The sequence below is a fragment of the Hyla sarda genome, unplaced genomic scaffold (assembly GCF_029499605.1).
Source record: "Hyla sarda isolate aHylSar1 unplaced genomic scaffold, aHylSar1.hap1 scaffold_157, whole genome shotgun sequence".
NCBI lineage: Eukaryota > Metazoa > Chordata > Amphibia > Anura > Hylidae > Hyla > Hyla sarda.
The window spans coordinates 187-26,551 of NW_026608206.1; the positions used below are offsets into that span (position 1 = coordinate 187).

The following is a 26,365-nucleotide window of genomic DNA, read 5'->3' on the forward strand; positions in this document are numbered from 1 at the left end:
ACCTGTGTGGGTTAAATCCGGGTTATTTGACAACCTATGGCGGTGATGGTTCTGCTCAGGCAGAGCAGTGCTGATGCTCCTCATAAAGCTGTCGCTGCTGTGAAGGTTCTAGGTGACATCACAAATCCCTATGGTTACATACACAACAAAGCTGGGTTGTTGTTGTTTACACTCTGCAAGGCCTGTGGAAGTGAGTGACATCATAGCACTGTAGTTCTGAGGGTTCTAGATGGATGCAACAATCTCCTGTTGCTTCTATGAAGGCCATAATAGACGACATCACCAAACAGCTCCATAGTCACATACACAGCAAAGGAGAGATGTTGTTTACACCTAGTGATGTCAGTGGTATTGAGTGACATCACAGCACAGTGCTAAGGCTCCTGGGCCTGGACACAGCAGCGGCTGCAATATCTCAACGGAGAATACGTTTATATATATGTGTGTGTGTGCGCGTATATATATATATATATATATATATATATATATATATATATATATATATTTCTCCGCCGAAATCACTTTTAAACCCATTTCCACCTTTTTTTCCCTTCTCTTCCTCTTACTTTTTTTTCACGTTTTTTTACGTTTTTCTCCTTTTCGCCTCTTTTCTGGGCGTATTATTCTTCTTTTTCTTCTTTTTTTTCGTCTAATGCATACCCCATCAGTGCAGCAATGCTTATTCAATACCGCCAGCAGATGGAGACACTGGGGGATAATTTTCTAAGGATTTATACTGATTTTTCCTGTCTGAATTTGTCGCACAGAAAGTTGCAGGCCAAATATGTGTGACATTTCTGCGACTTTAGCTTCTAGAGCATTTTTACAACATTATACATAGGTGCTGAATACATAAAAAGCGACTGTTCAGCGACAGACAAGTCGCATCGGCTGAAAGTAGGCCAGAATGTCAGTCCATGTTGGAGCAGGTTTAGATACAGTCTAAAGTATAGATCTCAAAGTCTGTGCACAGAATTTAGCAAGGGCCTCGCACCTTCTGATGCATCAGGTAGGTGCACAATAGCATAGCCTAACCCTCTGTACTTTGGTCTATATTGATGCGGGACATAGACAGCCAGCTGATGACCAATCCATTAGTGCAATGGATGGCTGGAAGCATTTGTCTTTGCCTTTGCAATACCACAGAAGCAATGCATGGTCAATGTACAGCAATGACACACCTGTGTGAACAGCCAGGAGACCCCCCCCCCCCCCCCATGTTATGTTACATAGTTACATAGTTAGTACGGTCGAAAAAAGACATATGTCCATCAAGTTCAACCAGGGAATTAAGGGGTAGGGGTGTGGCGCGATATTGGGGAAGGGATGAGATTTTATATTTCTTCATAAGCATTAATCTTATTTTGTCAATTAGGAACATTCAGCACCCACCCGCTATCAAGGCAGCTGCCTATCATGTCATGCCCTACCTGCACAGGTGTGCTGGCTACTCAAATGATCCAATTAAGGAGGCCATTTAGTCAGCAGCAGCAGAAGTCCTGTGCCTGGACGCTCCAACAGGGGCCAGACACAAGCAGAAGCAGAAGCAGCAGAAGCAGCAGCAGCAGCACCACCTTTTGTTTTTTGGCTGCAGCAGCAAGGCCCACAGGGCTGGCTAGCTGGCTAGCCAGCAAGCAGGTAGCAATGAAAGTAGGAATCTTTCTTTTTAACCCTGTAAGGGGGTGGTGCACTGTACCCGAAGATACTGCCATATCGGGTCAATGCATAGGGCGACGGAAGCAAGCTTCGAAATCGGCCCCCGTTCTCAAAAATCCATTTAATATATGGTCCCCAGATAGGGGACGTATCAGATATTAAACTGATAAGAACAGATACTACACTTGATCTTAGCCAAAAGGCCGAGAAGCGATAACCGTGAAAGGGGCGGGCCCAACAAGGCCCCCTTCATGGGCACTATCACTGCTTGCTGTCAGGGAGGCTGCCAGACAATTTTCCATGCACACTCTGGGCTGGGGGGCAGTCAACCACCAGTACACACAGCAGAACCTAAACCCATACCATTATTGCTAAGCAGCAAGACAGGGGCCCATTGCACTCCCACGGGGCCTTTTTAAATGCAATCCATAACCCGGATTTGCCAGGAACCCTTCTTACTCCTCCTACTTGCATGTGACACTGGGCTTAGGATCTGCATAGGAAACACACACACAAGCACACACCTACCTTTGTTGCCTGCAGATGCCTCCTTGGCTGTCCCCAAACGGTATCAAACCAACACCCACGGGAAGCTGTAAGCATAGAGGACATGCCTGCACCCCATTGGACTTACCTGTGTGGGTTAAATCCGGGTTATTTGACAACCTATGGCGGTGATGGTTCTGCTCAGGCAGAGCAGTGCTGATGCTCCTCATAAAGCTGTCGCTGCTGTGAAGGTTCTAGGTGACATCACAAATCCCTATGGTTACATACACAACAAAGCTGGGTTGTTGTTGTTTACACTCTGCAAGGCCTGTGGAAGTGAGTGACATCATAGCACTGTAGTTCTGAGGGTTCTAGATGGATGCAACAATCTCCTGTTGCTTCTATGAAGGCCATAATAGACGACATCACCAAACAGCTCCATAGTCACATACACAGCAAAGGAGAGATGTTGTTTACACCTAGTGATGTCAGTGGTATTGAGTGACATCACAGCACAGTGCTAAGGCTCCTGGGCCTGGACACAGCAGCGGCTGCAATATCTCAACGGAGAATACGTTTATATATATGTGTGTGTGTGCGCGTATATATATATATATATATATATATATATATTTCTCCGCCGAAATCACTTTTAAACCCATTTCCACCTTTTTTTCCCTTCTCTTCCTCTTACTTTTTTTTCACGTTTTTTTACGTTTTTCTCCTTTTCGCCTCTTTTCTGGGCGTATTATTCTTCTTTTTCTTCTTTTTTTTCGTCTAATGCATACCCCATCAGTGCAGCAATGCTTATTCAATACCGCCAGCAGATGGAGACACTGGGGGATAATTTTCTAAGGATTTATACTGATTTTTCCTGTCTGAATTTGTCGCACAGAAAGTTGCAGGCCAAATATGTGTGACATTTCTGCGACTTTAGCTTCTAGAGCATTTTTACAACATTATACATAGGTGCTGAATACATAAAAAGCGACTGTTCAGCGACAGACAAGTCGCATCGGCTGAAAGTAGGCCAGAATGTCAGTCCATGTTGGAGCAGGTTTAGATACAGTCTAAAGTATAGATCTCAAAGTCTGTGCACAGAATTTAGCAAGGGCCTCGCACCTTCTGATGCATCAGGTAGGTGCACAATAGCATAGCCTAACCCTCTGTACTTTGGTCTATATTGATGCGGGACATAGACAGCCAGCTGATGACCAATCCATTAGTGCAATGGATGGCTGGAAGCATTTGTCTTTGCCTTTGCAATACCACAGAAGCAATGCATGGTCAATGTACAGCAATGACACACCTGTGTGAACAGCCAGGAGACCCCCCCCCCCCCCCCCCCATGTTATGTTACATAGTTACATAGTTAGTACGGTCGAAAAAAGACATATGTCCATCAAGTTCAACCAGGGAATTAAGGGGTAGGGGTGTGGCGCGATATTGGGGAAGGGATGAGATTTTATATTTCTTCATAAGCATTAATCTTATTTTGTCAATTAGGAACATTCAGCACCCACCCGCTATCAAGGCAGCTGCCTATCATGTCATGCCCTACCTGCACAGGTGTGCTGGCTACTCAAATGATCCAATTAAGGAGGCCATTTAGTCAGCAGCAGCAGAAGTCCTGTGCCTGGACGCTCCAACAGGGGCCAGACACAAGCAGAAGCAGAAGCAGCAGAAGCAGCAGCAGCAGCACCACCTTTTGTTTTTTGGCTGCAGCAGCAAGGCCCACAGGGCTGGCTAGCTGGCTAGCCAGCAAGCAGGTAGCAATGAAAGTAGGAATCTTTCTTTTTAACCCTGTAAGGGGGTGGTGCACTGTACCCGAAGATACTGCCATATCGGGTCAATGCATAGGGCGACGGAAGCAAGCTTCGAAATCGGCCCCCGTTCTCAAAAATCCATTTAATATATGGTCCCCAGATAGGGGACGTATCAGATATTAAACTGATAAGAACAGATACTACACTTGATCTTAGCCAAAAGGCCGAGAAGCGATAACCGTGAAAGGGGCGGGCCCAACAAGGTCCCCTTCATGGGCACTATCACTGCTTGCTGTCAGGGAGGCTGCCAGACAATTTTCCATGCACACTCTGGGCTGGGGGGCAGTCAACCACCAGTACACACAGCAGAACCTAAACCCATACCATTATTGCTAAGCAGCAAGACAGGGGCCCATTGCACTCCCACGGGGCCTTTTTAAATGCAATCCATAACCCGGATTTGCCAGGAACCCTTCTTACTCCTCCTACTTGCATGTGACACTGGGCTTAGGATCTGCATAGGAAACACACACACAAGCACACACCTACCTTTGTTGCCTGCAGATGCCTCCTTGGCTGTCCCCAAACGGTATCAAACCAACACCCACGGGAAGCTGTAAGCATAGAGGACATGCCTGCACCCCATTGGACTTACCTGTGTGGGTTAAATCCGGGTTATTTGACAACCTATGGCGGTGATGGTTCTGCTCAGGCAGAGCAGTGCTGATGCTCCTCATAAAGCTGTCGCTGCTGTGAAGGTTCTAGGTGACATCACAAATCCCTATGGTTACATACACAACAAAGCTGGGTTGTTGTTGTTTACACTCTGCAAGGCCTGTGGAAGTGAGTGACATCATAGCACTGTAGTTCTGAGGGTTCTAGATGGATGCAACAATCTCCTGTTGCTTCTATGAAGGCCATAATAGACGACATCACCAAACAGCTCCATAGTCACATACACAGCAAAGGAGAGATGTTGTTTACACCTAGTGATGTCAGTGGTATTGAGTGACATCACAGCACAGTGCTAAGGCTCCTGGGCCTGGACACAGCAGCGGCTGCAATATCTCAACGGAGAATACGTTTATATATATGTGTGTGTGTGCGCGTATATATATATATATATATATATATATATATATATATATATATATATATCTCCGCCGAAATCACTTTTAAACCCATTTCCACCTTTTTTTCCCTTCTCTTCCTCTTACTTTTTTTTCACGTTTTTTTACGTTTTTCTCCTTTTCGCCTCTTTTCTGGGCGTATTATTCTTCTTTTTCTTCTTTTTTTTCGTCTAATGCATACCCCATCAGTGCAGCAATGCTTATTCAATACCGCCAGCAGATGGAGACACTGGGGGATAATTTTCTAAGGATTTATACTGATTTTTCCTGTCTGAATTTGTCGCACAGAAAGTTGCAGGCCAAATATGTGTGACATTTCTGCGACTTTAGCTTCTAGAGCATTTTTACAACATTATACATAGGTGCTGAATACATAAAAAGCGACTGTTCAGCGACAGACAAGTCGCATCGGCTGAAAGTAGGCCAGAATGTCAGTCCATGTTGGAGCAGGTTTAGATACAGTCTAAAGTATAGATCTCAAAGTCTGTGCACAGAATTTAGCAAGGGCCTCGCACCTTCTGATGCATCAGGTAGGTGCACAATAGCATAGCCTAACCCTCTGTACTTTGGTCTATATTGATGCGGGACATAGACAGCCAGCTGATGACCAATCCATTAGTGCAATGGATGGCTGGAAGCATTTGTCTTTGCCTTTGCAATACCACAGAAGCAATGCATGGTCAATGTACAGCAATGACACACCTGTGTGAACAGCCAGGAGACCCCCCCCCCCCCCCCATGTTATGTTACATAGTTACATAGTTAGTACGGTCGAAAAAAGACATATGTCCATCAAGTTCAACCAGGGAATTAAGGGGTAGGGGTGTGGCGCGATATTGGGGAAGGGATGAGATTTTATATTTCTTCATAAGCATTAATCTTATTTTGTCAATTAGGAACATTCAGCACCCACCCGCTATCAAGGCAGCTGCCTATCATGTCATGCCCTACCTGCACAGGTGTGCTGGCTACTCAAATGATCCAATTAAGGAGGCCATTTAGTCAGCAGCAGCAGAAGTCCTGTGCCTGGACGCTCCAACAGGGGCCAGACACAAGCAGAAGCAGAAGCAGCAGAAGCAGCAGCAGCAGCACCACCTTTTGTTTTTTGGCTGCAGCAGCAAGGCCCACAGGGCTGGCTAGCTGGCTAGCCAGCAAGCAGGTAGCAATGAAAGTAGGAATCTTTCTTTTTAACCCTGTAAGGGGGTGGTGCACTGTACCCGAAGATACTGCCATATCGGGTCAATGCATAGGGCGACGGAAGCAAGCTTCGAAATCGGCCCCCGTTCTCAAAAATCCATTTAATATATGGTCCCCAGATAGGGGACGTATCAGATATTAAACTGATAAGAACAGATACTACACTTGATCTTAGCCAAAAGGCCGAGAAGCGATAACCGTGAAAGGGGCGGGCCCAACAAGGTCCCCTTCATGGGCACTATCACTGCTTGCTGTCAGGGAGGCTGCCAGACAATTTTCCATGCACACTCTGGGCTGGGGGGCAGTCAACCACCAGTACACACAGCAGAACCTAAACCCATACCATTATTGCTAAGCAGCAAGACAGGGGCCCATTGCACTCCCACGGGGCCTTTTTAAATGCAATCCATAACCCGGATTTGCCAGGAACCCTTCTTACTCCTCCTACTTGCATGTGACACTGGGCTTAGGATCTGCATAGGAAACACACACACAAGCACACACCTACCTTTGTTGCCTGCAGATGCCTCCTTGGCTGTCCCCAAACGGTATCAAACCAACACCCACGGGAAGCTGTAAGCATAGAGGACATGCCTGCACCCCATTGGACTTACCTGTGTGGGTTAAATCCGGGTTATTTGACAACCTATGGCGGTGATGGTTCTGCTCAGGCAGAGCAGTGCTGATGCTCCTCATAAAGCTGTCGCTGCTGTGAAGGTTCTAGGTGACATCACAAATCCCTATGGTTACATACACAACAAAGCTGGGTTGTTGTTGTTTACACTCTGCAAGGCCTGTGGAAGTGAGTGACATCATAGCACTGTAGTTCTGAGGGTTCTAGATGGATGCAACAATCTCCTGTTGCTTCTATGAAGGCCATAATAGACGACATCACCAAACAGCTCCATAGTCACATACACAGCAAAGGAGAGATGTTGTTTACACCTAGTGATGTCAGTGGTATTGAGTGACATCACAGCACAGTGCTAAGGCTCCTGGGCCTGGACACAGCAGCGGCTGCAATATCTCAACGGAGAATACGTTTATATATATGTGTGTGTGTGCGCGTATATATATATATATATATATATATATATATATATATATATATATATATATTCTCCGCCGAAATCACTTTTAAACCCATTTCCACCTTTTTTTCCCTTCTCTTCCTCTTACTTTTTTTTCACGTTTTTTTACGTTTTTCTCCTTTTCGCCTCTTTTCTGGGCGTATTATTCTTCTTTTTCTTCTTTTTTTTCGTCTAATGCATACCCCATCAGTGCAGCAATGCTTATTCAATACCGCCAGCAGATGGAGACACTGGGGGATAATTTTCTAAGGATTTATACTGATTTTTCCTGTCTGAATTTGTCGCACAGAAAGTTGCAGGCCAAATATGTGTGACATTTCTGCGACTTTAGCTTCTAGAGCATTTTTACAACATTATACATAGGTGCTGAATACATAAAAAGCGACTGTTCAGCGACAGACAAGTCGCATCGGCTGAAAGTAGGCCAGAATGTCAGTCCATGTTGGAGCAGGTTTAGATACAGTCTAAAGTATAGATCTCAAAGTCTGTGCACAGAATTTAGCAAGGGCCTCGCACCTTCTGATGCATCAGGTAGGTGCACAATAGCATAGCCTAACCCTCTGTACTTTGGTCTATATTGATGCGGGACATAGACAGCCAGCTGATGACCAATCCATTAGTGCAATGGATGGCTGGAAGCATTTGTCTTTGCCTTTGCAATACCACAGAAGCAATGCATGGTCAATGTACAGCAATGACACACCTGTGTGAACAGCCAGGAGACCCCCCCCCCCCCCCCATGTTATGTTACATAGTTACATAGTTAGTACGGTCGAAAAAAGACATATGTCCATCAAGTTCAACCAGGGAATTAAGGGGTAGGGGTGTGGCGCGATATTGGGGAAGGGATGAGATTTTATATTTCTTCATAAGCATTAATCTTATTTTGTCAATTAGGAACATTCAGCACCCACCCGCTATCAAGGCAGCTGCCTATCATGTCATGCCCTACCTGCACAGGTGTGCTGGCTACTCAAATGATCCAATTAAGGAGGCCATTTAGTCAGCAGCAGCAGAAGTCCTGTGCCTGGACGCTCCAACAGGGGCCAGACACAAGCAGAAGCAGAAGCAGCAGAAGCAGCAGCAGCAGCACCACCTTTTGTTTTTTGGCTGCAGCAGCAAGGCCCACAGGGCTGGCTAGCTGGCTAGCCAGCAAGCAGGTAGCAATGAAAGTAGGAATCTTTCTTTTTAACCCTGTAAGGGGGTGGTGCACTGTACCCGAAGATACTGCCATATCGGGTCAATGCATAGGGCGACGGAAGCAAGCTTCGAAATCGGCCCCCGTTCTCAAAAATCCATTTAATATATGGTCCCCAGATAGGGGACGTATCAGATATTAAACTGATAAGAACAGATACTACACTTGATCTTAGCCAAAAGGCCGAGAAGCGATAACCGTGAAAGGGGCGGGCCCAACAAGGTCCCCTTCATGGGCACTATCACTGCTTGCTGTCAGGGAGGCTGCCAGACAATTTTCCATGCACACTCTGGGCTGGGGGGCAGTCAACCACCAGTACACACAGCAGAACCTAAACCCATACCATTATTGCTAAGCAGCAAGACAGGGGCCCATTGCACTCCCACGGGGCCTTTTTAAATGCAATCCATAACCCGGATTTGCCAGGAACCCTTCTTACTCCTCCTACTTGCATGTGACACTGGGCTTAGGATCTGCATAGGAAACACACACACAAGCACACACCTACCTTTGTTGCCTGCAGATGCCTCCTTGGCTGTCCCCAAACGGTATCAAACCAACACCCACGGGAAGCTGTAAGCATAGAGGACATGCCTGCACCCCATTGGACTTACCTGTGTGGGTTAAATCCGGGTTATTTGACAACCTATGGCGGTGATGGTTCTGCTCAGGCAGAGCAGTGCTGATGCTCCTCATAAAGCTGTCGCTGCTGTGAAGGTTCTAGGTGACATCACAAATCCCTATGGTTACATACACAACAAAGCTGGGTTGTTGTTGTTTACACTCTGCAAGGCCTGTGGAAGTGAGTGACATCATAGCACTGTAGTTCTGAGGGTTCTAGATGGATGCAACAATCTCCTGTTGCTTCTATGAAGGCCATAATAGACGACATCACCAAACAGCTCCATAGTCACATACACAGCAAAGGAGAGATGTTGTTTACACCTAGTGATGTCAGTGGTATTGAGTGACATCACAGCACAGTGCTAAGGCTCCTGGGCCTGGACACAGCAGCGGCTGCAATATCTCAACGGAGAATACGTTTATATATATGTGTGTGTGTGCGCGTATATATATATATATATATATATATATATATATATATATATATATTTCTCCGCCGAAATCACTTTTAAACCCATTTCCACCTTTTTTTCCCTTCTCTTCCTCTTACTTTTTTTTCACGTTTTTTTACGTTTTTCTCCTTTTCGCCTCTTTTCTGGGCGTATTATTCTTCTTTTTCTTCTTTTTTTTCGTCTAATGCATACCCCATCAGTGCAGCAATGCTTATTCAATACCGCCAGCAGATGGAGACACTGGGGGATAATTTTCTAAGGATTTATACTGATTTTTCCTGTCTGAATTTGTCGCACAGAAAGTTGCAGGCCAAATATGTGTGACATTTCTGCGACTTTAGCTTCTTGAGCATTTTTACAACATTATACATAGGTGCTGAATACATAAAAAGCGACTGTTCAGCGACAGACAAGTCGCATCGGCTGAAAGTAGGCCAGAATGTCAGTCCATGTTGGAGCAGGTTTAGATACAGTCTAAAGTATAGATCTCAAAGTCTGTGCACAGAATTTAGCAAGGGCCTCGCACCTTCTGATGCATCAGGTAGGTGCACAATAGCATAGCCTAACCCTCTGTACTTTGGTCTATATTGATGCGGGACATAGACAGCCAGCTGATGACCAATCCATTAGTGCAATGGATGGCTGGAAGCATTTGTCTTTGCCTTTGCAATACCACAGAAGCAATGCATGGTCAATGTACAGCAATGACACACCTGTGTGAACAGCCAGGAGACCCCCCCCCCCCCCCATGTTATGTTACATAGTTACATAGTTAGTACGGTCGAAAAAAGACATATGTCCATCAAGTTCAACCAGGGAATTAAGGGGTAGGGGTGTGGCGCGATATTGGGGAAGGGATGAGATTTTATATTTCTTCATAAGCATTAATCTTATTTTGTCAATTAGGAACATTCAGCACCCACCCGCTATCAAGGCAGCTGCCTATCATGTCATGCCCTACCTGCACAGGTGTGCTGGCTACTCAAATGATCCAATTAAGGAGGCCATTTAGTCAGCAGCAGCAGAAGTCCTGTGCCTGGACGCTCCAACAGGGGCCAGACACAAGCAGAAGCAGAAGCAGCAGAAGCAGCAGCAGCAGCACCACCTTTTGTTTTTTGGCTGCAGCAGCAAGGCCCACAGGGCTGGCTAGCTGGCTAGCCAGCAAGCAGGTAGCAATGAAAGTAGGAATCTTTCTTTTTAACCCTGTAAGGGGGTGGTGCACTGTACCCGAAGATACTGCCATATCGGGTCAATGCATAGGGCGACGGAAGCAAGCTTCGAAATCGGCCCCCGTTCTCAAAAATCCATTTAATATATGGTCCCCAGATAGGGGACGTATCAGATATTAAACTGATAAGAACAGATACTACACTTGATCTTAGCCAAAAGGCCGAGAAGCGATAACCGTGAAAGGGGCGGGCCCAACAAGGTCCCCTTCATGGGCACTATCACTGCTTGCTGTCAGGGAGGCTGCCAGACAATTTTCCATGCACACTCTGGGCTGGGGGGCAGTCAACCACCAGTACACACAGCAGAACCTAAACCCATACCATTATTGCTAAGCAGCAAGACAGGGGCCCATTGCACTCCCACGGGGCCTTTTTAAATGCAATCCATAACCCGGATTTGCCAGGAACCCTTCTTACTCCTCCTACTTGCATGTGACACTGGGCTTAGGATCTGCATAGGAAACACACACACAAGCACACACCTACCTTTGTTGCCTGCAGATGCCTCCTTGGCTGTCCCCAAACGGTATCAAACCAACACCCACGGGAAGCTGTAAGCATAGAGGACATGCCTGCACCCCATTGGACTTACCTGTGTGGGTTAAATCCGGGTTATTTGACAACCTATGGCGGTGATGGTTCTGCTCAGGCAGAGCAGTGCTGATGCTCCTCATAAAGCTGTCGCTGCTGTGAAGGTTCTAGGTGACATCACAAATCCCTATGGTTACATACACAACAAAGCTGGGTTGTTGTTGTTTACACTCTGCAAGGCCTGTGGAAGTGAGTGACATCATAGCACTGTAGTTCTGAGGGTTCTAGATGGATGCAACAATCTCCTGTTGCTTCTATGAAGGCCATAATAGACGACATCACCAAACAGCTCCATAGTCACATACACAGCAAAGGAGAGATGTTGTTTACACCTAGTGATGTCAGTGGTATTGAGTGACATCACAGCACAGTGCTAAGGCTCCTGGGCCTGGACACAGCAGCGGCTGCAATATCTCAACGGAGAATACGTTTATATATATGTGTGTGTGTGCGCGTATATATATATATATATATATATATATATATATATATATATATATATTTCTCCGCCGAAATCACTTTTAAACCCATTTCCACCTTTTTTTCCCTTCTCTTCCTCTTACTTTTTTTTCACGTTTTTTTACGTTTTTCTCCTTTTCGCCTCTTTTCTGGGCGTATTATTCTTCTTTTTCTTCTTTTTTTTCGTCTAATGCATACCCCATCAGTGCAGCAATGCTTATTCAATACCGCCAGCAGATGGAGACACTGGGGGATAATTTTCTAAGGATTTATACTGATTTTTCCTGTCTGAATTTGTCGCACAGAAAGTTGCAGGCCAAATATGTGTGACATTTCTGCGACTTTAGCTTCTAGAGCATTTTTACAACATTATACATAGGTGCTGAATACATAAAAAGCGACTGTTCAGCGACAGACAAGTCGCATCGGCTGAAAGTAGGCCAGAATGTCAGTCCATGTTGGAGCAGGTTTAGATACAGTCTAAAGTATAGATCTCAAAGTCTGTGCACAGAATTTAGCAAGGGCCTCGCACCTTCTGATGCATCAGGTAGGTGCACAATAGCATAGCCTAACCCTCTGTACTTTGGTCTATATTGATGCGGGACATAGACAGCCAGCTGATGACCAATCCATTAGTGCAATGGATGGCTGGAAGCCTTTGTCTTTGCCTTTGCAATACCACAGAAGCAATGCATGGTCAATGTACAGCAATGACACACCTGTGTGAACAGCCAGGAGACCCCCCCCCCCCCCCCATGTTATGTTACATAGTTACATAGTTAGTACGGTCGAAAAAAGACATATGTCCATCAAGTTCAACCAGGGAATTAAGGGGTAGGGGTGTGGCGCGATATTGGGGAAGGGATGAGATTTTATATTTCTTCATAAGCATTAATCTTATTTTGTCAATTAGGAACATTCAGCACCCACCCGCTATCAAGGCAGCTGCCTATCATGTCATGCCCTACCTGCACAGGTGTGCTGGCTACTCAAATGATCCAATTAAGGAGGCCATTTAGTCAGCAGCAGCAGAAGTCCTGTGCCTGGACGCTCCAACAGGGGCCAGACACAAGCAGAAGCAGAAGCAGCAGAAGCAGCAGCAGCAGCACCACCTTTTGTTTTTTGGCTGCAGCAGCAAGGCCCACAGGGCTGGCTAGCTGGCTAGCCAGCAAGCAGGTAGCAATGAAAGTAGGAATCTTTCTTTTTAACCCTGTAAGGGGGTGGTGCACTGTACCCGAAGATACTGCCATATCGGGTCAATGCATAGGGCGACGGAAGCAAGCTTCGAAATCGGCCCCCGTTCTCAAAAATCCATTTAATATATGGTCCCCAGATAGGGGACGTATCAGATATTAAACTGATAAGAACAGATACTACACTTGATCTTAGCCAAAAGGCCGAGAAGCGATAACCGTGAAAGGGGCGGGCCCAACAAGGTCCCCTTCATGGGCACTATCACTGCTTGCTGTCAGGGAGGCTGCCAGACAATTTTCCATGCACACTCTGGGCTGGGGGGCAGTCAACCACCAGTACACACAGCAGAACCTAAACCCATACCATTATTGCTAAGCAGCAAGACAGGGGCCCATTGCACTCCCACGGGGCCTTTTTAAATGCAATCCATAACCCGGATTTGCCAGGAACCCTTCTTACTCCTCCTACTTGCATGTGACACTGGGCTTAGGATCTGCATAGGAAACACACACACAAGCACACACCTACCTTTGTTGCCTGCAGATGCCTCCTTGGCTGTCCCCAAACGGTATCAAACCAACACCCACGGGAAGCTGTAAGCATAGAGGACATGCCTGCACCCCATTGGACTTACCTGTGTGGGTTAAATCCGGGTTATTTGACAACCTATGGCGGTGATGGTTCTGCTCAGGCAGAGCAGTGCTGATGCTCCTCATAAAGCTGTCGCTGCTGTGAAGGTTCTAGGTGACATCACAAATCCCTATGGTTACATACACAACAAAGCTGGGTTGTTGTTGTTTACACTCTGCAAGGCCTGTGGAAGTGAGTGACATCATAGCACTGTAGTTCTGAGGGTTCTAGATGGATGCAACAATCTCCTGTTGCTTCTATGAAGGCCATAATAGACGACATCACCAAACAGCTCCATAGTCACATACACAGCAAAGGAGAGATGTTGTTTACACCTAGTGATGTCAGTGGTATTGAGTGACATCACAGCACAGTGCTAAGGCTCCTGGGCCTGGACACAGCAGCGGCTGCAATATCTCAACGGAGAATACGTTTATATATATGTGTGTGTGTGCGCGTATATATATATATATATATATATATATATATATATATATATATTTCTCCGCCGAAATCACTTTTAAACCCATTTCCACCTTTTTTTCCCTTCTCTTCCTCTTACTTTTTTTTCACGTTTTTTTACGTTTTTCTCCTTTTCGCCTCTTTTCTGGGCGTATTATTCTTCTTTTTCTTCTTTTTTTTCGTCTAATGCATACCCCATCAGTGCAGCAATGCTTATTCAATACCGCCAGCAGATGGAGACACTGGGGGATAATTTTCTAAGGATTTATACTGATTTTTCCTGTCTGAATTTGTCGCACAGAAAGTTGCAGGCCAAATATGTGTGACATTTCTGCGACTTTAGCTTCTAGAGCATTTTTACAACATTATACATAGGTGCTGAATACATAAAAAGCGACTGTTCAGCGACAGACAAGTCGCATCGGCTGAAAGTAGGCCAGAATGTCAGTCCATGTTGGAGCAGGTTTAGATACAGTCTAAAGTATAGATCTCAAAGTCTGTGCACAGAATTTAGCAAGGGCCTCGCACCTTCTGATGCATCAGGTAGGTGCACAATAGCATAGCCTAACCCTCTGTACTTTGGTCTATATTGATGCGGGACATAGACAGCCAGCTGATGACCAATCCATTAGTGCAATGGATGGCTGGAAGCATTTGTCTTTGCCTTTGCAATACCACAGAAGCAATGCATGGTCAATGTACAGCAATGACACACCTGTGTGAACAGCCAGGAGACCCCCCCCCCCCCCCCCATGTTATGTTACATAGTTACATAGTTAGTACGGTCGAAAAAAGACATATGTCCATCAAGTTCAACCAGGGAATTAAGGGGTAGGGGTGTGGCGCGATATTGGGGAAGGGATGAGATTTTATATTTCTTCATAAGCATTAATCTTATTTTGTCAATTAGGAACATTCAGCACCCACCCGCTATCAAGGCAGCTGCCTATCATGTCATGCCCTACCTGCACAGGTGTGCTGGCTACTCAAATGATCCAATTAAGGAGGCCATTTAGTCAGCAGCAGAAGTCCTGTGCCTGGACGCTCCAACAGGGGCCAGACACAAGCAGAAGCAGAAGCAGCAGAAGCAGCAGCAGCAGCACCACCTTTTGTTTTTTGGCTGCAGCAGCAAGGCCCACAGGGCTGGCTAGCTGGCTAGCCAGCAAGCAGGTAGCAATGAAAGTAGGAATCTTTCTTTTTAACCCTGTAAGGGGGTGGTGCACTGTACCCGAAGATACTGCCATATCGGGTCAATGCATAGGGCGACGGAAGCAAGCTTCGAAATCGGCCCCCGTTCTCAAAAATCCATTTAATATATGGTCCCCAGATAGGGGACGTATCAGATATTAAACTGATAAGAACAGATACTACACTTGATCTTAGCCAAAAGGCCGAGAAGCGATAACCGTGAAAGGGGCGGGCCCAACAAGGTCCCCTTCATGGGCACTATCACTGCTTGCTGTCAGGGAGGCTGCCAGACAATTTTCCATGCACACTCTGGGCTGGGGGGCAGTCAACCACCAGTACACACAGCAGAACCTAAACCCATACCATTATTGCTAAGCAGCAAGACAGGGGCCCATTGCACTCCCACGGGGCCTTTTTAAATGCAATCCATAACCCGGATTTGCCAGGAACCCTTCTTACTCCTCCTACTTGCATGTGACACTGGGCTTAGGATCTGCATAGGAAACACACACACAAGCACACACCTACCTTTGTTGCCTGCAGATGCCTCCTTGGCTGTCCCCAAACGGTATCAAACCAACACCCACGGGAAGCTGTAAGCATAGAGGACATGCCTGCACCCCATTGGACTTACCTGTGTGGGTTAAATCCGGGTTATTTGACAACCTATGGCGGTGATGGTTCTGCTCAGGCAGAGCAGTGCTGATGCTCCTCATAAAGCTGTCGCTGCTGTGAAGGTTCTAGGTGACATCACAAATCCCTATGGTTACATACACAACAAAGCTGGGTTGTTGTTGTTTACACTCTGCAAGGCCTGTGGAAGTGAGTGACATCATAGCACTGTAGTTCTGAGGGTTCTAGATGGATGCAACAATCTCCTGTTGCTTCTATGAAGGCCATAATAGACGACATCACCAAACAGCTCCATAGTCACATACACAGCAAAGGAGAGATGTTGTTTACACCTAGTGATGTCAGTGGTATTGAGTGACATCACAGCACAGTGCTAAGGCTCCTGGGCCTGGACACAGCAGCGGCTGCAATATCTCAACGGAGAATACGTTTATATATATGTGTGTGTGTGCGCGTATATATATATATATATATATATATATATATATATATATTTCTCCGCCGAAATCACTTTTAAACCCATTTCCACCTTTTTTTCCCTTCTCTTCCTCTTACTTTTTTTTCACGTTTTTTTACGTTTTTCTCCTTTTCGCCTCTTTTCTGGGCGTATTATTCTTCTTTTTCTTCTTTTTTTTCGTCTAATGCATACCCCATCAGTGCAGCAATGCTTATTCAATACCGCCAGCAGATGGAGACACTGGGGGATAATTTTCTAAGGATTTATACTGATTTTTCCTGTCTGAATTTGTCGCACAGAAAGTTGCAGGCCAAATATGTGTGACATTTCTGCGACTTTAGCTTCTAGAGCATTTTTACAACATTATACATAGGTGCTGAATACATAAAAAGCGACTGTTCAGCGACAGACAAGTCGCATCGGCTGAAAGTAGGCCAGAATGTCAGTCCATGTTGGAGCAGGTTTAGATACAGTCTAAAGTATAGATCTCAAAGTCTGTGCACAGAATTTAGCAAGGGCCTCGCACCTTCTGATGCATCAGGTAGGTGCACAATAGCATAGCCTAACCCTCTGTACTTTGGTCTATATTGATGCGGGACATAGACAGCCAGCTGATGACCAATCCATTAGTGCAATGGATGGCTGGAAGCATTTGTCTTTGCCTTTGCAATACCACAGAAGCAATGCATGGTCAATGTACAGCAATGACACACCTGTGTGAACAGCCAGGAGACCCCCCCCCCCCCCCCCCATGTTATGTTACATAGTTACATAGTTAGTACGGTCGAAAAAAGACATATGTCCATCAAGTTCAACCAGGGAATTAAGGGGTAGGGGTGTGGCGCGATATTGGGGAAGGGATGAGATTTTATATTTCTTCATAAGCATTAATCTTATTTTGTCAATTAGGAACATTCAGCACCCACCCGCTATCAAGGCAGCTGCCTATCATGTCATGCCCTACCTGCACAGGTGTGCTGGCTACTCAAATGATCCAATTAAGGAGGCCATTTAGTCAGCAGCAGCAGAAGTCCTGTGCCTGGACGCTCCAACAGGGGCCAGACACAAGCAGAAGCAGAAGCAGCAGAAGCAGCAGCAGCAGCACCACCTTTTGTTTTTTGGCTGCAGCAGCAAGGCCCACAGGGCTGGCTAGCTGGCTAGCCAGCAAGCAGGTAGCAATGAAAGTAGGAATCTTTCTTTTTAACCCTGTAAGGGGGTGGTGCACTGTACCCGAAGATACTGCCATATCGGGTCAATGCATAGGGCGACGGAAGCAAGCTTCGAAATCGGCCCCCGTTCTCAAAAATCCATTTAATATATGGTCCCCAGATAGGGGACGTATCAGATATTAAACTGATAAGAACAGATACTACACTTGATCTTAGCCAAAAGGCCGAGAAGCGATAACCGTGAAAGGGGCGGGCCCAACAAGGTCCCCTTCATGGGCACTATCACTGCTTGCTGTCAGGGAGGCTGCCAGACAATTTTCCATGCACACTCTGGGCTGGGGGGCAGTCAACCACCAGTACACACAGCAGAACCTAAACCCATACCATTATTGCTAAGCAGCAAGACAGGGGCCCATTGCACTCCCACGGGGCCTTTTTAAATGCAATCCATAACCCGGATTTGCCAGGAACCCTTCTTACTCCTCCTACTTGCATGTGACACTGGGCTTAGGATCTGCATAGGAAACACACACACAAGCACACACCTACCTTTGTTGCCTGCAGATGCCTCCTTGGCTGTCCCCAAACGGTATCAAACCAACACCCACGGGAAGCTGTAAGCATAGAGGACATGCCTGCACCCCATTGGACTTACCTGTGTGGGTTAAATCCGGGTTATTTGACAACCTATGGCGGTGATGGTTCTGCTCAGGCAGAGCAGTGCTGATGCTCCTCATAAAGCTGTCGCTGCTGTGAAGGTTCTAGGTGACATCACAAATCCCTATGGTTACATACACAACAAAGCTGGGTTGTTGTTGTTTACACTCTGCAAGGCCTGTGGAAGTGAGTGACATCATAGCACTGTAGTTCTGAGGGTTCTAGATGGATGCAACAATCTCCTGTTGCTTCTATGAAGGCCATAATAGACGACATCACCAAACAGCTCCATAGTCACATACACAGCAAAGGAGAGATGTTGTTTACACCTAGTGATGTCAGTGGTATTGAGTGACATCACAGCACAGTGCTAAGGCTTCTGGGCCTGGACACAGCAGCGGCTGCAATATCTCAACGGAGAATACGTTTATATATATGTGTGTGTGTGCGCGTATATATATATATATATATATATATATATATATATATATATATATATATATATATTTCTCCGCCGAAATCACTTTTAAACCCATTTCCACCTTTTTTTCCCTTCTCTTCCTCTTACTTTTTTTTCACGTTTTTTTACGTTTTTCTCCTTTTCGCCTCTTTTCTGGGCGTATTATTCTTCTTTTTCTTCTTTTTTTTCGTCTAATGCATACCCCCATCAGTGCAGCAATGCTTATTCAATACCGCCAGCAGATGGAGACACTGGGGGATAATTTTCTAAGGATTTATACTGATTTTTCCTGTCTGAATTTGTCGCACAGAAAGTTGCAGGCCAAATATGTGTGACATTTCTGCGACTTTAGCTTCTAGAGCATTTTTACAACATTATACATAGGTGCTGAATACATAAAAAGCGACTGTTCAGCGACAGACAAGTCGCATCGGCTGAAAGTAGGCCAGAATGTCAGTCCATGTTGGAGCAGGTTTAGATACAGTCTAAAGTATAGATCTCAAAGTCTGTGCACAGAATTTAGCAAGGGCCTCGCACCTTCTGATGCATCAGGTAGGTGCACAATAGCATAGCCTAACCCTCTGTACTTTGGTCTATATTGATGCGGGACATAGACAGCCAGCTGATGACCAATCCATTAGTGCAATGGATGGCTGGAAGCATTTGTCTTTGCCTTTGCAATACCACAGAAGCAATGCATGGTCAATGTACAGCAATGACACACCTGTGTGAACAGCCAGGAGACCCCCCCCCCCCCCCCCCATGTTATGTTACATAGTTACATAGTTAGTACGGTCGAAAAAAGACATATGTCCATCAAGTTCAACCAGGGAATTAAGGGGTAGGGGTGTGGCGCGATATTGGGGAAGGGATGAGATTTTATATTTCTTCATAAGCATTAATCTTATTTTGTCAATTAGGAACATTCAGCACCCACCCGCTATCAAGGCAGCTGCCTATCATGTCATGCCCTACCTGCACAGATGTGCTGGCTACTCAAATGATCCAATTAAGGAGGCCATTTAGTCAGCAGCAGCAGAAGTCCTGTGCCTGGACGCTCCAACAGGGGCCAGACACAAGCAGAAGCAGAAGCAGCAGAAGCAGCAGCAGCAGCACCACCTTTTGTTTTTTGGCTGCAGCAGCAAGGCCCACAGGGCTGGCTAGCTGGCTAGCCAGCAAGCAGGTAGCAATGAAAGTAGGAATCTTTCTTTTTAACCCTGTAAGGGGGTGGTGCACTGTACCCGAAGATACTGCCATATCGGGTCAATGCATAGGGCGACGGAAGCAAGCTTCGAAATCGGCCCCCGTTCTCAAAAATCCATTTAATATATGGTCCCCAGATAGGGGACGTATCAGATATTAAACTGATAAGAACAGATACTACACTTGATCTTAGCCAAAAGGCCGAGAAGCGATAACCGTGAAAGGGGCGGGCCCAACAAGGTCCCCTTCATGGGCACTATCACTGCTTGCTGTCAGGGAGGCTGCCAGACAATTTTCCATGCACACTCTGGGCTGGGGGGCAGTCAACCACCAGTACACACAGCAGAACCTAAACCCATACCATTATTGCTAAGCAGCAAGACAGGGGCCCATTGCACTCCCACGGGGCCTTTTTAAATGCAATCCATAACCCGGATTTGCCAGGAACCCTTCTTACTCCTCCTACTTGCATGTGACACTGGGCTTAGGATCTGCATAGGAAACACACACACAAGCACACACCTACCTTTGTTGCCTGCAGATGCCTCCTTGGCTGTCCCCAAACGGTATCAAACCAACACCCACGGGAAGCTGTAAGCATAGAGGACATGCCTGCACCCCATTGGACTTACCTGTGTGGGTTAAATCCGGGTTATTTGACAACCTATGGCGGTGATGGTTCTGCTCAGGCAGAGCAGTGCTGATGCTCCTCATAAAGCTGTCGCTGCTGTGAAGGTTCTAGGTGACATCACAAATCCCTATGGTTACATACACAACAAAGCTGGGTTGTTGTTGTTTACACTCTGCAAGGCCTGTGGAAGTGAGTGACATCATAGCACTGTAGTTCTGAGGGTTCTAGATGGATGCAACAATCTCCTGTTGCTTCTATGAAGGCCATAATAGACGACATCACCAAACAGCTCCATAGTCACATACACAGCAAAGGAGAGATGTTGTTTACACCTAGTGATGTCAGTGGTATTGAGTGACATCACAGCACAGTGCTAAGGCTCCTGGGCCTGGACACAGCAGCGGCTGCAATATCTCAACGGAGAATACGTTTATATATATGTGTGTGTGTGCGCGTATATATATATATATATATATATATATATATATATATATATATATATATATATATATATATTTCTCCGCCGAAATCACTTTTAAACCCATTTCCACCTTTTTTTCCCTTCTCTTCCTCTTACTTTTTTTTCACGTTTTTTTACGTTTTTCTCCTTTTCGCCTCTTTTCTGGGCGTATTATTCTTCTTTTTCTTCTTTTTTTTCGTCTAATGCATACCCCATCAGTGCAGCAATGCTTATTCAATACCGCCAGCAGATGGAGACACTGGGGGATAATTTTCTAAGGATTTATACTGATTTTTCCTGTCTGAATTTGTCGCACAGAAAGTTGCAGGCCAAATATGTGTGACATTTCTGCGACTTTAGCTTCTAGAGCATTTTTACAACATTATACATAGGTGCTGAATACATAAAAAGCGACTGTTCAGCGACAGACAAGTCGCATCGGCTGAAAGTAGGCCAGAATGTCAGTCCATGTTGGAGCAGGTTTAGATACAGTCTAAAGTATAGATCTCAAAGTCTGTGCACAGAATTTAGCAAGGGCCTCGCACCTTCTGATGCATCAGGTAGGTGCACAATAGCATAGCCTAACCCTCTGTACTTTGGTCTATATTGATGCGGGACATAGACAGCCAGCTGATGACCAATCCATTAGTGCAATGGATGGCTGGAAGCATTTGTCTTTGCCTTTGCAATACCACAGAAGCAATGCATGGTCAATGTACAGCAATGACACACCTGTGTGAACAGCCAGGAGACCCCCCCCCCCCCCATGTTATGTTACATAGTTACATAGTTAGTACGGTCGAAAAAAGACATATGTCCATCAAGTTCAACCAGGGAATTAAGGGGTAGGGGTGTGGCGCGATATTGGGGAAGGGATGAGATTTTATATTTCTTCATAAGCATTAATCTTATTTTGTCAATTAGGAACATTCAGCACCCACCCGCTATCAAGGCAGCTGCCTATCATGTCATGCCCTACCTGCACAGGTGTGCTGGCTACTCAAATGATCCAATTAAGGAGGCCATTTAGTCAGCAGCAGCAGAAGTCCTGTGCCTGGACGCTCCAACAGGGGCCAGACACAAGCAGAAGCAGAAGCAGCAGAAGCAGCAGCAGCAGCACCACCTTTTGTTTTTTGGCTGCAGCAGCAAGGCCCACAGGGCTGGCTAGCTGGCTAGCCAGCAAGCAGGTAGCAATGAAAGTAGGAATCTTTCTTTTTAACCCTGTAAGGGGGTGGTGCACTGTACCCGAAGATACTGCCATATCGGGTCAATGCATAGGGCGACGGAAGCAAGCTTCGAAATCGGCCCCCGTTCTCAAAAATCCATTTAATATATGGTCCCCAGATAGGGGACGTATCAGATATTAAACTGATAAGAACAGATACTACACTTGATCTTAGCCAAAAGGCCGAGAAGCGATAACCGTGAAAGGGGCGGGCCCAACAAGGTCCCCTTCATGGGCACTATCACTGCTTGCTGTCAGGGAGGCTGCCAGACAATTTTCCATGCACACTCTGGGCTGGGGGGCAGTCAACCACCAGTACACACAGCAGAACCTAAACCCATACCATTATTGCTAAGCAGCAAGACAGGGGCCCATTGCACTCCCACGGGGCCTTTTTAAATGCAATCCATAACCCGGATTTGCCAGGAACCCTTCTTACTCCTCCTACTTGCATGTGACACTGGGCTTAGGATCTGCATAGGAAACACACACACAAGCACACACCTACCTTTGTTGCCTGCAGATGCCTCCTTGGCTGTCCCCAAACGGTATCAAACCAACACCCACGGGAAGCTGTAAGCATAGAGGACATGCCTGCACCCCATTGGACTTACCTGTGTGGGTTAAATCCGGGTTATTTGACAACCTATGGCGGTGATGGTTCTGCTCAGGCAGAGCAGTGCTGATGCTCCTCATAAAGCTGTCGCTGCTGTGAAGGTTCTAGGTGACATCACAAATCCCTATGGTTACATACACAACAAAGCTGGGTTGTTGTTGTTTACACTCTGCAAGGCCTGTGGAAGTGAGTGACATCATAGCACTGTAGTTCTGAGGGTTCTAGATGGATGCAACAATCTCCTGTTGCTTCTATGAAGGCCATAATAGACGACATCACCAAACAGCTCCATAGTCACATACACAGCAAAGGAGAGATGTTGTTTACACCTAGTGATGTCAGTGGTATTGAGTGACATCACAGCACAGTGCTAAGGCTCCTGGGCCTGGACACAGCAGCGGCTGCAATATCTCAACGGAGAATACGTTTATATATATGTGTGTGCGCGTATATATATATATATATATATATATATATATATATATATATATATATATATATTTCTCCGCCGAAATCACTTTTAAACCCATTTCCACCTTTTTTTCCCTTCTCTTCCTCTTACTTTTTTTTCACGTTTTTTTACGTTTTTCTCCTTTTCGCCTCTTTTCTGGGCGTATTATTCTTCTTTTTCTTCTTTTTTTTCGTCTAATGCATACCCCATCAGTGCAGCAATGCTTATTCAATACCGCCAGCAGATGGAGACACTGGGGGATAATTTTCTAAGGATTTATACTGATTTTTCCTGTCTGAATTTGTCGCACAGAAAGTTGCAGGCCAAATATGTGTGACATTTCTGCGACTTTAGCTTCTAGAGCATTTTTACAACATTATACATAGGTGCTGAATACATAAAAAGCGACTGTTCAGCGACAGACAAGTCGCATCGGCTGAAAGTAGGCCAGAATGTCAGTCCATGTTGGAGCAGGTTTAGATACAGTCTAAAGTATAGATCTCAAAGTCTGTGCACAGAATTTAGCAAGGGCCTCGCACCTTCTGATGCATCAGGTAGGTGCACAATAGCATAGCCTAACCCTCTGTACTTTGGTCTATATTGATGCGGGACATAGACAGCCAGCTGATGACCAATCCATTAGTGCAATGGATGGCTGGAAGCATTTGTCTTTGCCTTTGCAATACCACAGAAGCAATGCATGGTCAATGTACAGCAATGACACACCTGTGTGAACAGCCAGGAGACCCCCCCCCCCCCCCATGTTATGTTACATAGTTACATAGTTAGTACGGTCGAAAAAAGACATATGTCCATCAAGTTCAACCAGGGAATTAAGGGGTAGGGGTGTGGCGCGATATTGGGGAAGGGATGAGATTTTATATTTCTTCATAAGCATTAATCTTATTTTGTCAATTAGGAACATTCAGCACCCACCCGCTATCAAGGCAGCTGCCTATCATGTCATGCCCTACCTGCACAGGTGTGCTGGCTACTCAAATGATCCAATTAAGGAGGCCATTTAGTCAGCAGCAGCAGAAGTCCTGTGCCTGGACGCTCCAACAGGGGCCAGACACAAGCAGAAGCAGAAGCAGCAGAAGCAGCAGCAGCAGCACCACCTTTTGTTTTTTGGCTGCAGCAGCAAGGCCCACAGGGCTGGCTAGCTGGCTAGCCAGCAAGCAGGTAGCAATGAAAGTAGGAATCTTTCTTTTTAACCCTGTAAGGGGGTGGTGCACTGTACCCGAAGATACTGCCATATCGGGTCAATGCATAGGGCGACGGAAGCAAGCTTCGAAATCGGCCCCCGTTCTCAAAAATCCATTTAATATATGGTCCCCAGATAGGAGACGTATCAGATATTAAACTGATAAGAACAGATACTACACTTGATCTTAGCCAAAAGGCCGAGAAGCGATAACCGTGAAAGGGGCGGGCCCAACAAGGTCCCCTTCATGGGCACTATCACTGCTTGCTGTCAGGGAGGCTGCCAGACAATTTTCCATGCACACTCTGGGCTGGGGGGCAGTCAACCACCAGTACACACAGCAGAACCTAAACCCATACCATTATTGCTAAGCAGCAAGACAGGGGCCCATTGCACTCCCACGGGGCCTTTTTAAATGCAATCCATAACCCGGATTTGCCAGGAACCCTTCTTACTCCTCCTACTTGCATGTGACACTGGGCTTAGGATCTGCATAGGAAACACACACACAAGCACACACCTACCTTTGTTGCCTGCAGATGCCTCCTTGGCTGTCCCCAAACGGTATCAAACCAACACCCACGGGAAGCTGTAAGCATAGAGGACATGCCTGCACCCCATTGGACTTACCTGTGTGGGTTAAATCCGGGTTATTTGACAACCTATGGCGGTGATGGTTCTGCTCAGGCAGAGCAGTGCTGATGCTCCTCATAAAGCTGTCGCTGCTGTGAAGGTTCTAGGTGACATCACAAATCCCTATGGTTACATACACAACAAAGCTGGGTTGTTGTTGTTTACACTCTGCAAGGCCTGTGGAAGTGAGTGACATCATAGCACTGTAGTTCTGAGGGTTCTAGATGGATGCAACAATCTCCTGTTGCTTCTATGAAGGCCATAATAGACGACATCACGAAACAGCTCCATAGTCACATACACAGCAAAGGAGAGATGTTGTTTACACCTAGTGATGTCAGTGGTATTGAGTGACATCACAGCACAGTGCTAAGGCTCCTGGGCCTGGACACAGCAGCGGCTGCAATATCTCAACGGAGAATACGTTTATATATATATGTGTGTGTGTGCGCGTATATATATATATATATATATATATATATATATATATATTTCTCCGCCGAAATCACTTTTAAACCCATTTCCACCTTTTTTTCCCTTCTCTTCCTCTTACTTTTTTTTCACGTTTTTTTACGTTTTTCTCCTTTTCGCCTCTTTTCTGGGCGTATTATTCTTCTTTTTCTTCTTTTTTTTCGTCTAATGCATACCCCATCAGTGCAGCAATGCTTATTCAATACCGCCAGCAGATGGAGACACTGGGGGATAATTTTCTAAGGATTTATACTGATTTTTCCTGTCTGAATTTGTCGCACAGAAAGTTGCAGGCCAAATATGTGTGACATTTCTGCGACTTTAGCTTCTAGAGCATTTTTACAACATTATACATAGGTGCTGAATACATAAAAAGCGACTGTTCAGCGACAGACAAGTCGCATCGGCTGAAAGTAGGCCAGAATGTCAGTCCATGTTGGAGCAGGTTTAGATACAGTCTAAAGTATAGATCTCAAAGTCTGTGCACAGAATTTAGCAAGGGCCTCGCACCTTCTGATGCATCAGGTAGGTGCACAATAGCATAGCCTAACCCTCTGTACTTTGGTCTATATTGATGCGGGACATAGACAGCCAGCTGATGACCAATCCATTAGTGCAATGGATGGCTGGAAGCATTTGTCTTTGCCTTTGCAATACCACAGAAGCAATGCATGGTCAATGTACAGCAATGACACACCTGTGTGAACAGCCAGGAGACCCCCCCCCCCCCCCATGTTATGTT

General features: G+C 45.9%; 11 non-coding genes across 11 annotated transcripts; all 11 read right to left on the reverse strand.

The window, feature by feature from the left end:
* Positions 1 to 1,680: 1,680 nt before the first annotated feature.
* On the reverse strand, positions 1,681 to 1,871 carry LOC130310260 (U2 spliceosomal RNA). Its single transcript, XR_008858790.1, has one exon. It is a non-coding gene; the product is annotated as a U2 spliceosomal RNA (small nuclear RNA).
* A 2,082-nt stretch (positions 1,872 to 3,953) lies between these two features.
* LOC130310377 (U2 spliceosomal RNA) lies at positions 3,954 to 4,144 on the reverse strand. Its single transcript, XR_008858903.1, has one exon. It is a non-coding gene; the product is annotated as a U2 spliceosomal RNA (small nuclear RNA).
* A 2,095-nt stretch (positions 4,145 to 6,239) lies between these two features.
* LOC130310461 (U2 spliceosomal RNA) lies at positions 6,240 to 6,430 on the reverse strand. The gene has a single exon (XR_008858973.1). It is a non-coding gene; the product is annotated as a U2 spliceosomal RNA (small nuclear RNA).
* A 2,098-nt stretch (positions 6,431 to 8,528) lies between these two features.
* On the reverse strand, positions 8,529 to 8,719 carry LOC130310472 (U2 spliceosomal RNA). Its single transcript, XR_008858984.1, has one exon. It is a non-coding gene; the product is annotated as a U2 spliceosomal RNA (small nuclear RNA).
* A 2,092-nt stretch (positions 8,720 to 10,811) lies between these two features.
* LOC130310484 (U2 spliceosomal RNA) lies at positions 10,812 to 11,002 on the reverse strand. The gene has a single exon (XR_008858996.1). It is a non-coding gene; the product is annotated as a U2 spliceosomal RNA (small nuclear RNA).
* A 2,095-nt stretch (positions 11,003 to 13,097) lies between these two features.
* On the reverse strand, positions 13,098 to 13,288 carry LOC130310266 (U2 spliceosomal RNA). Its single transcript, XR_008858796.1, has one exon. It is a non-coding gene; the product is annotated as a U2 spliceosomal RNA (small nuclear RNA).
* Positions 13,289 to 15,377: 2,089 nt separating this feature from the next.
* Positions 15,378 to 15,568, reverse strand: LOC130310277 (U2 spliceosomal RNA). Its single transcript, XR_008858807.1, has one exon. It is a non-coding gene; the product is annotated as a U2 spliceosomal RNA (small nuclear RNA).
* Positions 15,569 to 17,657: 2,089 nt separating this feature from the next.
* Positions 17,658 to 17,848, reverse strand: LOC130310288 (U2 spliceosomal RNA). Its single transcript, XR_008858818.1, has one exon. It is a non-coding gene; the product is annotated as a U2 spliceosomal RNA (small nuclear RNA).
* A 2,106-nt stretch (positions 17,849 to 19,954) lies between these two features.
* Positions 19,955 to 20,145, reverse strand: LOC130310299 (U2 spliceosomal RNA). The gene has a single exon (XR_008858829.1). It is a non-coding gene; the product is annotated as a U2 spliceosomal RNA (small nuclear RNA).
* A 2,107-nt stretch (positions 20,146 to 22,252) lies between these two features.
* On the reverse strand, positions 22,253 to 22,443 carry LOC130310311 (U2 spliceosomal RNA). The gene has a single exon (XR_008858841.1). It is a non-coding gene; the product is annotated as a U2 spliceosomal RNA (small nuclear RNA).
* A 2,096-nt stretch (positions 22,444 to 24,539) lies between these two features.
* LOC130310427 (U2 spliceosomal RNA) lies at positions 24,540 to 24,730 on the reverse strand. The gene has a single exon (XR_008858952.1). It is a non-coding gene; the product is annotated as a U2 spliceosomal RNA (small nuclear RNA).
* Between the last annotated feature and the right edge of the window lie 1,635 nt (positions 24,731 to 26,365).